This window comes from Balaenoptera physalus (genome assembly GCF_965194825.1).
Source record: "Balaenoptera physalus genome assembly, contig: SUPER_7_unloc_5, whole genome shotgun sequence".
Classification (NCBI taxonomy): Eukaryota; Metazoa; Chordata; class Mammalia; order Artiodactyla; family Balaenopteridae; genus Balaenoptera; species Balaenoptera physalus.
In genome coordinates, this window is record NW_028126530.1 from 348,380 (window position 1) to 363,117 (window position 14,738).

General features: G+C 41.6%; 1 long non-coding RNA gene across 1 annotated transcript in view; it reads right to left on the reverse strand.

The window, feature by feature from the left end:
- Positions 1-10,301: 10,301 nt before the first annotated feature.
- The window catches only part of LOC309665301, a 58,031-nt gene continuing 53,594 nt past the window's right edge, over positions 10,302-14,738 (reverse strand). Inside the window, exon 4 of the long non-coding RNA XR_014266337.1 lies at positions 10,302-10,357. This is a non-coding gene — a long non-coding RNA (uncharacterized lncRNA). The remainder of the gene's footprint in view (positions 10,358-14,738) is intronic.

The window sequence follows — 14,738 nt, forward strand, 5'->3', positions numbered from 1 at the left end:
GATGTTGTAATTTTCATTTCTTCATACTGAATCCATACATCATACCTTAAATAGATACAAAGTGGACTAGACCAGGGGTAAGCAACCTAAACCCAGAACCAGCTGGCTGTGTGGCTTTTTAAATAAAGTTGTATTGGAACACTGCCACACTCGTTCATTTACATATTGCTTCTGGCTACTTTCACACAACAGCAGAGTTGAGCAGTCACAACAGAGACTGCATGGTCTACAAAACCAAAAATATTTATTATCTGTCCCTTTATAGAGAAAGTTGGCTGGCCCCTGGTCTAAACCAATATTTCTCTCTGTCTGAGACCCTTAAACATGCTTGAACAGCATCCAGCTTCTCAACTGCTGCCCTAGTCTTAGCCACTCTGAAAGTTTGAGGTTTGCTGATCAGAAATTCTCAACATCTCAAGAGTTTTGAGACTGTGATATTAATATTAAAAAAAAGTACTCAAAGCCTGTCTTTCTGTTTTGCAAAATTTTAAAATTTCATCATTCAGCTTTTGTCTATACAAATATATAAAATGTGGTCTGCATCAAAGGCAGAAAATTGTTCTAACTGTTAAGTGGCATAGGACTGCAGAGTGCAGAAACCATAGGCGTTATCAAGGGCTGTGAACACAGCAGTGCTCTAAACACTCCACCTCTGCTGTGGGCCATTTTCGCAAGATCCCAATTAGTTTGGTACCAAACCACTTGAGTCTTTTATGTCAAAACAACAGACCCAGGAAATCACCCATGAATAGCCTGAAGTACATACCATATCTGTGCCTTCTGTACATTTACATTATGTGTGCAAATTGTAGAATTTGTAGACTTTGCCTGTCGTTCCCTATGAGACCCACTATTAGTACAACATCCTATGAAGCTAAGCTGCCAGAACTGCAGTCACGAGGAAGAATTTCCATGAAACCCTGGTGAGATGCTCCCTGGGCTGTCCTGCCTTCCACCTTCCCAAAACTTGGCTCTGCAGCACTTCCTTTCAATGAGTCTGCTGCCGGAGCACCTTTTTTGGTAAAAATTCACTTTTTCCATCATTTACTTTTCTTGATCAAAAACAATACTTTTGCCATCTCCCAAATGAATAAAAAAGTCTACTTATAAAGCTATTTCCCCCACAGCTCTGCCATACTCTGTTCATATTACTGTTTAAGATTTACCGTTTTCATAAAATATATCCTAATTTCCATATATCTCTAATAACACCACTTCTGGAACTACTTCATTCCAGGAAAAGTAAAACTGTCATTTGTAAGATGTCTCAAGAGTTGCTATTTATCCTGCTGCATATTTAAAATTCTACTCACCACCACACCCCTCCCTCCCAACCTGATAACACCTGGCAATTCAAATGAGCAAAATCGTTACTTTTGCAAAGCAATAAAGTAGGTACAAAGGATATCGGGATAAACAAGCTGTAGTCCCTGATGCCACAATTGATGTGAAATAAGCACGAGGTGAATAAATATGGCAAAAGAAAAGTAATACCTGAGAAATAAAAATGAAAAATCCTAGGAGTAGAAAAAGAAGGGCGTGTCTACACAATTTTAGTACAGAGTAAAAGGGATTTGAGTGAAGGTTTTCAAGTTGGGAAGGAGTGTAATCGACAAATGGAAGGAAGGACGCTCCACACCCACCGAATGCAGCTGGCCCTGGCAAGAGGCAGTTGTTACTGGATCCTGGGTTTCCAGGGACCCATCGGCTACTTTGTGGTAGCAGCTCAGGTGTCTCATTCACTTCTCTGCCTCAACCTTTTCAGCTGCTCTGAGAGTTTTCGACAGACCAAATCCAGCTTTTATCTCTATTGTCACTGAGACCTGCAATGAAGGGCAAATGGAACCACCTCTCTCTCAGGTTCAGTAGGGCATCGTCCTTGTACAACTTTGTGGGGAAGAAGTGTTAAGCCTCTTGTTACACTCAGGCTTGGCACCGAAAGCCTCTCATCACACAAGCAGCATCACACAGTTGGCTAAGTTTTAACTTAACTAACCATCTGGGTTGAGGTCTGTTTGAGAACAGCAACTTTTCCTTAACTCAATCTAACAACTCCTTATTGAGAATCTGTAATAGGCCTCGCCCTCTGAGGAGATTAACCCCTGACCTAACGGCTCTCAGAGCCCAGGAGGGGGAGACATGTACAGAAAATTCGACTGTGGTCCACAATGGTAAGTGCAATCAACAAGACTGTCCATGGTACAAAGTCACTGCCTCGGGGATCAATGCGCTTGACGTAATGAGGTGAATGGTTAGGACGGAGAGGGCCGTGTCCCTGACAAGGCCAAGTACATGGAAGAGATCGATACAGAATCATTGAAAGGCTGCTCCTATTCTGCCCAAAACCACCCAGTCTCAGAGCCAAACTTGAAATCGGCAAGCCTGGAGCTGGCACAAGCCTCAGACAGCCAAGGCACACTCTGCAGACCCTTCTTTGCAACCTCCTACCTGATGTGGGGCTTGGCTCTGTTGAGTCATCAACTCATTAGCAATAAATGTATTAACCTAGACCTGAAATAAACCAACATATATTTAAATGACTGAATTAGCAGGAATCTCTGTCAAGAGAATTTCCGCTCCTTCTACCAATAGAGCTTCACACTTAGCAGAGTGTCTGCTTCCTTACATACAAACCCTCCTTATCTCTGAGTCCAGTGTTTCTTATTATGATTTGACACTGTTCTTATCCCTCTTTATTCTGAAACTACACAGTCATATGATCTTTCTATTTATACCAAGTAAACGTAATTCTTTTAAACCTGAATCCAATATTCTTTATTAATTTGATTATGCAATATTTCAAACATCCCCCCAAAACAGATATGCATGTACTGATAATCTAGATTTATTTTAACAAGGTAAATATTTTGCCATATGTGCATCAGCTCTTTCTCTTAAATAAATGAAGTGGTGCAGGTATAACAAACAGTCCCCTTCCCAACCCCCATGCTTCCAGTATTTCCGTGTCTTTCTTCTGCCCTGCAAATTTGGGGTCACCTTTGTTGCTCTCTTAGAGCACTGTGAGATTGTTGTGAATCTTTCAATACAATATTAATTAGCCTTATTAATTAGTCTACTTGGTGTTCTAGGTTGGAAATGATCTAGAGAAGAACAAAGGTTCAAACGATTTGCTATGTCTATTTTATATTCATTTAAGCACCTACTGCTACCTATTTTTTCAAGGCGAAAGAAATCTATTAAATAGAATTATTTATACTAGAACTGATGTTTATTTCAAGTAATTTCTTTTCTTATTTTTCTCAAATATATTTTGCCAGTCCTTTCCTAGAAGAATGCCTTTTTCACACAGAGGGCCTGCATAGGAAGAAAAATGCACTTAAATTCTAAGTTTAATTCAATGCATCTTGAATAACAATTTCCATCTTAAATTCATAAAGGATATAACTTCTGAATTAGAGTTCTGATGAGTTTTTAATATGAAGAATAAACTCCTAATGAATGCAGAGTATAGCGATTCAGGAAATATTATAGTTCTCAAAGATAGGACTAACTTTAACCACTTGATTGTTATTCACTGATAACAATGAGAAAATACCTGGGCTCCGCCCCCCTAGGTTGGTGACTATCAGGAAGAAAGAGGGTGTCTTGCAGTCAGAGGGCACTGGAGCAAGCTTCCTGAGGCCCTGTTACAGAGAGCATCACCTGTTCAGGCTAACACGTGCGTGGGATAAGCTGCATCCTAGAGCAGGCGGCACAGTCTCCTCTGATCCAGGCAGCTGGAGGATAGTTAAGGGGCAAAACAATTTCCCCCACAGATGGGACTTGGTTCATCCCAGTCAGTGCTTCTCACAATCTAGCTTGTACTGGAATCCCCTGCTCATCTTGTTAAAATGCAGATTCTATTCAATAGGTTGGGGTGGGGGCTGAGATTCCATATTTGTATCAAGATCCCGGGTGATGCTGCTGGTCCGTAGGTTACATGTTGAGTAGCAGGACTCATAGCAATCTAGGTCCTTTAATTCATAGAGAAAAAAGGAAGGCGAGGAGTAGAAAGATAAGATGTATAAGAAGAGGAAAGCAGAGAAATAGAAAAGAAAGCAAAAGGTCACGGAGAGAGAGTGAAAGAGAGAGAGAGAGAGACAAAGAACAGGAAATTTGATAATATGGCCCTCCCAGCATCCCTCCCTTCTAAGTGCCCCCATTAGGGTGGACATCAAGTCTTTACATGGCCCCACCCCCCAATCCAGGGGCTTCGGTGCTAAGTGTAGGGTGGCCTGGGAGCCGTCCTGATCAGATCAGCTCTTCACAGGTGGTGAGATCTGAGACTCCCCTCAGCCAGAGCCAAGTAAGTCCGAGCATTTCCTCAGATTTTTGAACCAATATAGGAAAATGAATGCCAGAAGCTAATCCACAGAAGGCACAGGGCAGGGCTGCCTCTTAGTTACAGCCATGCCAGAGACCCAGCTAAATCCTCCCCTTCTCCGTGTGGTCGGATTCCCAAATTACCTAGACTGATTCAAGTTGATTTTCTAGAATTTGTAACAATACAGATAGAAGAGGGATATAGGGAAAAATGGAGAGAGAAGAGAGAAATAAGGAGAAAAGTATTTAATGATAGGTGAAAAAAATACATAAGGAAAGAATAGAAGGATAGAGGAGAAGAGGGAGAAATAGTAAGGAGATGAGAATGAAGACAAAGTATTGATAAAATAGAAGAAAAAACACCCAGGAATTGCAGGAGGAAAGGTCCCCATGGCCAATAGGGACCCAGTGGTCCCTGGGCCAGATAAGCCTCAACAGAGGACACCATTGCAGTGGACACCATTAGGCACGGTCTCCCGAAAGGAGAGGTGGGTATTGGCCTGGCTCTCATTGAGTCAGCCCATTGTTCCCAAACAACTGGAACGGGGAGGGAGAAGAGACAGAGTCAGGGCAGGCAGGTGGTCTGGGAGGGACAAGGCTTGCTATAGGGTCCCAAGAAGACCAAATAGGTGCCCAGGAGGGTGGTGATGGAGCTGCCCCAACACCCCTCTAGAATACTGCCAGCGCTCTAGGCTGCCCACTCACAGATCTCTCCTGCCCACCAGGGATGCTCACAGACCCAGACTCAGAGCAGGACAGTGGTTGGCGCCCACACCTCTCCCCAGCCTGGTCCAGAGGCCCCCAGGGAGCTCAGAGCTCACATTAGCTTGCAGGTAAGAATCCTGGTTCGCAAGGGCTGCCCCACAAAATTCTTGTAATGAATCTAAGAGTCACAGTAGATTGATGTAAATGTTGGCTGACATATTCTCAGGGAAACAGTAGAAAATAAACATTAGTGAGCTCTGTCAGTGATCACTGATCTGCTGCACTGCTCACTGCAATGCTGTTCTATGATCCTCAGCGTCCTAAGACTCTGGCCACTTCCTGATTTAGTTGGGCTGAAGTTGCAAACTCATCTTCTAAGTCCTATGGACGTTTAGCACCAAGCTTGGTCAAGCCACCTGGTTTACTAAATGACCGATATAAACCATGATTGTTCACATCGTATAGGAAATGCACCCCTTCTAAACTTGTTCCAACAGTGATACTTCTTCCACTACATTTCAAGTGAGGACATTTACTCTGCACATCAAAAGAGTTTGTATGTCGTGAGATGTAGTGCATCCCTTGGTGAGAGATGGTGATGCCTTTTCTGTCATGTAAGACACATGCCTATATTTCCATTTAAATAAAACCCTTTTGGAATGTATTTCACAGATCTGAGTATTTGTTTAATTTTTTTGGTTATTTTCACATAGAAATCCAACTCAGCCATGGAAGCAGTCACTCATTAAGAAAAAATATTAAAGTGGACCATATCACCAGTGAAGAACATAATTTCTTTTTTTAAGAAAGTCAATTTGGATAACTAACCTTCAGTAACTGGACCTGCAGTCCTCAAATCTTTTAGTCAAAGACTTTGTGGCCAGCCATGTCTCAATTTTATAATTTTGAGAATTTAAAGAGGTATACATTGCATTTCACATATTAATTAATATTCCATGGCAGACATGTGGCAAAGCATATGGACAACTTGCCCAAAGGAACATAAGTAAAGACCTTTTGTCTTATTATCATCTCATGTCCATTTTCAGTAAGGAGTTAGGATAGACCTTTTTCTCAGAGTTTTCGGAATTTGGAAAGAGTTAACATGTATTAGCGGACAGAGTTAGCACAGACAGCAGACAGACCCAGAAGAACAAGAAAAGTCACTTAAAAAAATTATGACAGGGAGAACATCCACAAAACTTTTAAGGCCAGAGAAGGAGTGCTTGATTTGGACTTTCTTGTAAAAGTAGAAGGAGGCTTCCTGAGAAGAAAGCCAATACACAGTCTTTCTTGCTGGGGGTCAAGGTTACATCAGCGAGACCACAAGCTGGGGACACTGCTGTGGGTGAGAGCAACACTAGTGATGGCGGGGCAGCAGCCTCTCAGGGGGGACACCTGTGACACACCAACTGCGAGCAGGTGCTCAGATACCCCTGCAACATGACTTCATATGACTCTGGAAAACATCTTCAGATCCAATGAGAAATGTGTTTGCTAGGAAAGGATACCAAATGCAGAAAGAAAAAAAAAATCAGAGATGTATAAATACAGTGGGGTGGGCAGAAAGGCCTCAAAGATGTCCAGGCCCTAAAGAAAGGAACTGTGAATATGTTACTTTGCATGGCAAAAGGGACTCTGCAGATGGGATTATGGTTAGGAAGACTGTCCTGGATTACCCAAGTCGATCCAGTCTAACCACATGAGCCCTTAAAGTAGAGGACTTTCTCCAGCTAGAAGAAGAGGAAATCAGAGAGGTGCAGCAGAAGAACAAGAACAAAGAGCAATTTAAAGATGAAAGGGACTTGACCCCCTGCTGCAAGAACAGGCCACACAGAAAGCATAAGGGATGTGGGAAACCTCTAGGAGCAAAGACCAGCCCCCAGCTGGCAACCTACAGGAGATCAGTGTCTCAGTCCTACACCCACAAGGAAGTGAGTGAGTGTGTACGCAGAAGCATCAGGAGGGCAGTCCTGACTGCTGCCCTCTGAAAGGCCTGCTTGCAAGGCTGGCCCATTCCCAAGACTCTAATGATAAAGGTGGCTTACTGTGCCTAATGTTTGTTCAAACAGTGTGGTTCCTACTCAATACCTGCCTTCCTTCTGGGAGTCTGGGATTTTGTTACATGCAAGGCAGAGGGTGCCTACATGATGAGCCCCCAGTACATGAGTTCACCTGGTTGGTAATATTCCATGTGGGTTTCTATAACTCACTGCTGGGGGATTAAGCTAGTCCCATATGACTTCCCTGGGAGAGGACTGTAGAAACCTGGGCCTGATTTCCTCTGGGCTTCACCCCAAGCACCCCCTTCCTTTGCTCATTTTGCTCTGTGTCCTTTCACTGTGCTAAATCATAGCTGTATGACTACACACTGGTCCTGTGAATCCTCCCAGCAAATCATGGAACCTGGGGAAGGTTCTGGGACTCTCCAGACACCTTGAAGGACAAGTCTTCCCCAGAGGCTCCAGGAAAAATGCCTTAAGCAGAGAACCCAGCCAGGTCTACTGTACTTTAGACCTACAGAACTATGACATAATAACTCTGTCTTGTATTAGGTCACTAAATCCATGAAAATTTGTTAAAGCAGTGATAGGAAATTAAGTAAATGGCACCATGAATAAACATATTACTTTCACTAATGAAGAGTATAATATCTCAAGGACATTTTTTAAAATCTTAAATTCATTCTCAAGTTAACATCAGCAATTCATATCTAAAACAACCACGTGAAGAAGGGGTAGAACCTCTGGTAAGGTATATGGTTGATTTTTAAGAGCAGCTGACATTTTGTGAGAGGTCTGGAAAGCAGCCAAACCAGCCCAATCTTTTTAAAGAAACTGTGAGTATAATGTCAGAATCATCAACTAGTGTGATTTACTGCTGTCAATGCCAGTTGTGTATAGTCGGGCCCAGATTAGGAGAAGAATTCACTTAACCCACGGTGGTGCACGCAGAAGATGTGAGGATGAGCCCTTTTCCTAAAGGAGCTCAAACTGTAAGAGAGGAGAAACACCTCCACTGGAGCTTCAAGGATCACTAAGTTGAGACCAAGGGCTACAGAGAAGCACAGAGCAGGGAGCCAAGGAAGGCATCCTGCCAGAACGTAGATTCCACTCATTCGTTTTAATTCAGCAAACATTTACCAACGTGCTTGGCCCCAGGCACCATGAAGTGCTGGGGACACAGGGAGGGATGCAAGCTCAGCAGGAGTGTAAGGCAGGCCACTTTACCCATGTTTATTGTGTGACAGGATGGATAGGATTGAGGGGTCCACTTCTGCCCTCACCTGCATGATCTAGGATTAATAATGCCACTATATTCTTGACCCTACTTCCCCAAGGGTGCCTGACCTTTAAAGAAATCAGCAGAGGGTGATGCTTACATTTGATTCCTCTCCAACCTGCTTAACTAAAAACAAGAGTTGTTAGAGTTGCTCAATCAAATGGGATTGGAGCGGGGCGAAAATATGAACCTTAATTAATACAATGAAGAATAAGTAGGCATTAACTATTAGTTAACTAATTTTGAAAAATAATATTTAATTTTGAACAAAAGTTCTCTATGTAAGTAGATGTTTCATTAAGCTTTAACTTACTTAAGCAATATTGACCTTAACCCTGCTTTGGACTTGGTGTTCTTAGAATAAGCACAACATTAATATCTGCTTCGGATCATACACATGGCAATTACTTGTTTGGAAACCTTAGGTCAGCCAGCCCTAAAAACACTCACATAGCCCTTCCCACTTTGTTCTTTTATCTAGTATTAGACAACTAACTAGTTTTTCTTGATTCAATTTGCATCAACATTTATTGACTAACTAATAAAAGCTCCAGGGATAAGAAATTAAGTAGACCACAATCCATTAAGTTATAATAAGCTACAGAGTTCTAAGGAAATTCAAATGAGGGCAGTTTGTTACACAACGAATATTATCATTTTGTTGCCTGTTAGTTTTATACATAAGCTATGTGCTAAGACATAACGGCTTTTTAGCTGACAATTTTCTTCTTACTCTGACAATTAAGAAAAAAAATTTCTTAAGTGATACAACATTCTTAGCCTAAATTAAATGGAAGATACACTGTGTATTTTTTATTGTGGTAAGATATACATAACAAAAAGTTTAGCATTTTAGCCACTTTTAAGTGTACAGTTCTGGACATTAACATTCACATTGTTGTGCAAACATCACCACCTTCCATCTCAAGAACTTTTTCATCTTCTCAAACTGAAACTTTGTCTCCATTAAAACACTTACAGTCCATTACTCCCTTCCCCTGGCTCTTGGCAACCATCTAAATTATATTTTTCATAAGAAGAAAAAAGTAATTTCTTCTCCACCTGATGAATCTTCTTCAGGCCACACCCCATCAGCCAATTGCAAACCTGCTGCAGACCTTTACAACACTCTACTCTTAGAGCTTCTCATTCAGAGCAGACTGTGATTTAAAGATATGAAATGCTAAATATAGAATAAATTACATAAATTTTAATATTCAAAAAGTTAAGCAAACAAAATTTAATTCTTCTAAAAGAAGCATGGATATGTAATCAGAAGTAGAAACTATGTCACTGATGTAAAACAGTTATGATTCCAAAGAATCCTAGGGATCTATTGTCCATAAATTACAAGGGGCCACATGGTGCCCAAGGTCCTGGTGGAGCAGGAACTCAACATATCCCTCAACAAGTCCTCCACAGAGAGACTCTCCATTACATCTATTTTTACATGTTCAGGGTCTTTCAGAAATTTCAGTTTATCGGAGGGCACAGAGAAAATGAATTTGCTTTATTTAAAAATGCTGAGGCAATATAAACTATTGTGTTTGTTATAAAACAAAAATAAAATCAGTTGTATGTGACTTATTTATTCCTTAGACTTCACACTATTTAAAGGAATAATGGGAAGACATTTTCAATATTTCGCTACATTATAAAATTGTTTTACTTATTTCATAAATTAGCCATGGACGGTGTATTCTGGAACGTCACATGTGGCTTACATTCAGTGGAAACATTTTCAAGTAACTTAGGAGGCTCTGGTTCTATACTTGATCTGACAGATGGGCAGCAACAGGCAGTAACTGGCATAATTCATACTCCGACAGACTGCTTTTCAATAAAGCACATACCCAGATGCTTTCCTCTCGTCGATATTGCTTCCAGTTCCTCCCGCCATCGCCGAACATCAGGAGGTAGCTGGTCACCCAGTCGGAGCTCCCGTATCCTCCCTGGGTGGCCACAGCTGTGACCTCCATTCTTTCTCCAAAGTCAATCTGCAGCCACTGGTATTTATTTGACACAAGGGGAGACCAGCCACCAGCTCCTTTTTGTGGGAATAAAAATAAGAAAACCGGTAAAGACAGAGAAATCTTTGAAATCTATATTAACCTGTAAGAATGGGGTCATAAATAAGATTTATGAAAATCATAGTTTCAAATTCTGCATTATATAATGTGCCTCATAATTATATAAACACACTCACATACACACACACAAACACAAAATAAAAACACAGGTTAAATGTAAATGGATGAAGCCTATATTAATTGTTTTGTTTCTTAGTTCATAACCCCTGACTCTCTGGTATTGGGGTGTCCCGCTAAGTGAAATTGCTTAATGTAATAGGTGGACAACTAAACACCATGCCATTACATCAGTGCTTGGAACTAGTGTCTTTATTGGCTTCAATGCATGACTTGCCATTTGTTGGACATAAACAAAGGGCAAACCTTCCTTTGGTGGAAAATAACAAACTTTCCTTTGTTGGAAAATAAAGCTAGAAAACCTTAATTCTGGATTCCCAGCATGAGGAAGTACCATGTTGAATGTTGGGATAACAAAGATGGCTATGGCATAGCCCTACACTCAAGGTGCTTACAGACTCATAGGAGAAGCAGACATTTCAAAGAACAATTTGAAATGCAATATGGGAGGGGTGGAGGTGAAAGTGATTTCTGTGCAGGGAGGGAGAGTTCTAAAAAGGTAGCAAGGAGGGTGAGAGAGAACCCAGAGGAAGTGAATGAGGAGGAGTTTCTCAGGTATTCAAGACAATAGGTGCAGAGTGGAAATTACTGTGCTTTGTCTTCTCCAGTGCCTGTGAGACACCGAAGAATTAGGGATACCTGTGAATGTATGATTGATATATCTTGTTCTTCTAGTTTAACAGAAACATGAGTTTTGAATTTGGATTTAGATGTCATATTAAATTTTCTGAATTTAAATTATTATGCAATATAAAAATTGGGAAACAGGTTTGAAATGCATTCTGGAACTGATATTTTGCTAATTATCCATGTCTAGAAAACACAGTGTCATGTAAACAGTCCCTAACACAAAAAAACTAGCTTTAAAAAAAATTTTCCCCATTGTCCTGACATCTCATTTGAGGCTCTCATAATAAGGTCTGACACTTTAGACAACATTTATTATCTTTTTTATTAGGGGCTATTATTAACATCCATGTCCTGTTTACAAAAGCTGTTACGACCAAGTACATGTCAGGAGGTGTGTGACATGGTTACAAGACAGCTCAAAGGAAAATGGAAGTGGAGCGCTTACATCAGGGTGTGGAGGTGAAACTACCAAGTGGGCACATCTGTTGCTTCACTATGTCCTCCGCTAATGGCACTACGTGTATAACCCTTAGCAAAATTTAAAGCTTACAAATTCTTTAAAACTCAAATTCTTTCTAAGATTTCCTCATTTCCTGCAATCTTTATTCCAAAATTCCAAAATTTCCTCTCAACCACAAGCACAATGTCTTTTCCTTTGATCCACATCTTAAACATGCCACAACTCTGGCTGTTCTGTAATGCATTATTAAACTTTTTATTTTGAAATAATTTCAGATTTACAAACGAGTTGCAAAGATGGGATAGGGAGTTCCTGTCTACTTTTTACTCAGTGTGTCCTAATGTTAATATCTGACATCACCATGGTATTTTGATCAAAACTAAGCTATTAACACTGGTACAATGGTAACAAAACGACAAACTTTATTTTGATGTCTCCAGTTTTTCCACTAACTAACTCCCTTTTTCTGTTTCAGAACCCCACATTGCATTTAGTCACCTTGTCTCCTTAGTGTCTTCCAACCTGTGATAGTTTTCAGTCTTTCTTTGTCTTTAATAACAAGATTGATCACCACCCAACACCTCCCTGCTACTTCTACTGATTTGTGCAAAGGTCCCATCTAATGTTTGATGAATGATAAGTCCTTCTGGGTTCTAGCTGAGGGTTAACTAACAGTCCCAAGTAACATTACTCTGCAACTGCCTGTAATTTTATAATAATTGCCAAAAGAAGTCAGAAATTAGGTGTTGGCTTTTAGCTGATCATTTTAACTTAAAGGTTCTACATTTGAAGTTTTATATGAATCAGTTTCAATCTCTGAGAAACTGCTAAATGTCCTGTATTCTTAGTATCAAGGTTGTAAAGAATGTACTGAAGATACTTCTTCTTTTTGCATTTCACAATCTTTCTCTGTCATCTTTCATCTCTCTTGAAGCGGGAAGTATCATCAACACGGGCACCACATGTACAGAAACGCAACAGAGTAAAAAGCGTCAGCATGCTTCCAGCATCTGCCCTGGGACCAGCCTCTCCCACAGATGCAGCCACGTCTCTGTCAGCCACTCTTCACCATCTGCAGGTAATCAACCTTGAACATTTCATATTCCTTACCTGTGGTGAGAAGGTGCTACTGGTATGCAAATTAAGCTATCTGATTAAGTAGGTACTCTGATAAAGTAATGAAACTGCAGAATTCCCTGTGCTGCAAAGCAATTCATTTCAGCTGGGTAACACAGCCACGGCGTAATCCCCAGACCCCTGTAGGGTGATGATGTTGAATTACTGTGCATTTGCCCATGCACGCAGTCCACTGGGGTAGATGCCCATTTTTCTAATGACTGGAAAAAGTGGGAAATGCACAAACATAACCTGAGGACTGTTAGGGAGCCCCGAACAGTTTTACTGACGGGTAAGGGAGATCACTGTTCTGTAATGGAAAACAAAACAAAATACACTGAAACAACATTAAAGTGGGTACGCTTGAGCACAGCCGCCCCACCAGCTCTTAGCTGCAGAGCAGTGGTTCTGAAACTGATCAGCCTGCATTATTCAATGTTGCAAATCTTCAGTAAATTCCCCCTGGGAACCAACACCCCCTGAAACAGAGCCCAGGGATTTGCAATTACTGTTTTGGAGTCACCAGTGCTGAACCCACAAGAAAGGCACTTGCCCTCCCACCCAGCTCTTCCCCTGACCACACCACAGACTGTCTTTTTCCATTGTCACCGTCCTGTCTCCTGCCTCAGCCCCTTAGTTGAATGAAGTGTCACAATTCATACAAAGGAAAACATGTCCAGAGGATCTGACTTGCACAGAACAAGGTTCCACAGCTTAGGACACTGAACACAAAACATCCCTCCCAGCAAAGTGTGATAGGTATGCTTTAGGGCTGCAATGAGAATTCAACAAGAAACTGTGTTAGAGCATCTAGCACAATACTTTCTCTCCCATACACGATCACAAGACGGGAGACAGTCATGGTGAAAGAGGGGTGACATCCAGAGTGTGGGGCATTGCAGTCTTTTCATTACTGAATGGCCCGTTACCTGCCACTTTATACTAGATAAAGGAGAGAAAATGAGGAAAGCCAAAACTTGTCACAAGCATGTGATGTGTTCAGGACCCTGCCAGATGCTCTAAGTGCTACCTCACAACTCCTCCATGCACCCGGCAAGTGGGACGGGTGTTACAGTCTCTGCTTTGCAGACAAGCAAAAAACAATCATTTTTGGTTGGGGTGAGGGTATTTTGTTAAAGCTTAGCTCCCTTTTCATTCTCTACCCCTTCTAAGAACATATCCCTGTGATGTGTCAGTTATTCAGTATTGTTTGCTCATCAATAGCAGACTGTCTTTTATAGTGATACACTGGCAGATATATTGGAAGGTTTCTGTCTCTAGTTATGCCTGCGTGATTGTTTCCCCCACCTTTCGCTGGCTCAGACACAGGCAGTGACTTGTGTCTTTGGGGAGAGGAAAGGCTGAACAGGAAACTCTCAGCGAGGGCCTTAATTATTCTGGTCACTGATCAAGATGAAAATGACCCCTGCCCCTGGTGGCCACGGGGCATGCACTGTCATAATGAGTGTCAGCTTTGTGCAGAGGGGGAAATTACCCAGAGGTGGAAATTACCCAGAGGTGAAAAGGAGAATAGCTCATGCCTTCTTCAAGTTGGAACAAGGTCCAGAGCAGAAAGATACCAAAGGGAGCAAAGTCAAGTGGGATAATCTGAAGTGAACAGACTAACCTATCTCCAGGGCATCTAAATGTCAAGCAAGTAAATGGCTACATTGAAACTGTAACCAAGGGAAGTTTCCCTCCAAGATCTTCATTACATTGTCTCAAATGGGAGCTCATCAAGCTCTGTGTATTTCTTTCCTCACTTCAATGCATCTTAATTCACAGAAAACTCATTCCAGATTCCAGGCGGTGCTGGGTGAGTGGGGAGAGGGTGAGATAAGCAGGAGTAACAGATGTTCCCAGGAAAAAGGGGCCATAGGGCAGCAGGCCCTGGGGATGCTCCCTGACCATCCCGCTCAGAGATCTCTGGGATTTATATATTGGTGTTTTTGTCACAACCCTGCCTACATTGCTGAGGGAAATTTAAGCATTTGCTCCAGCTCTGATTTCTTAAG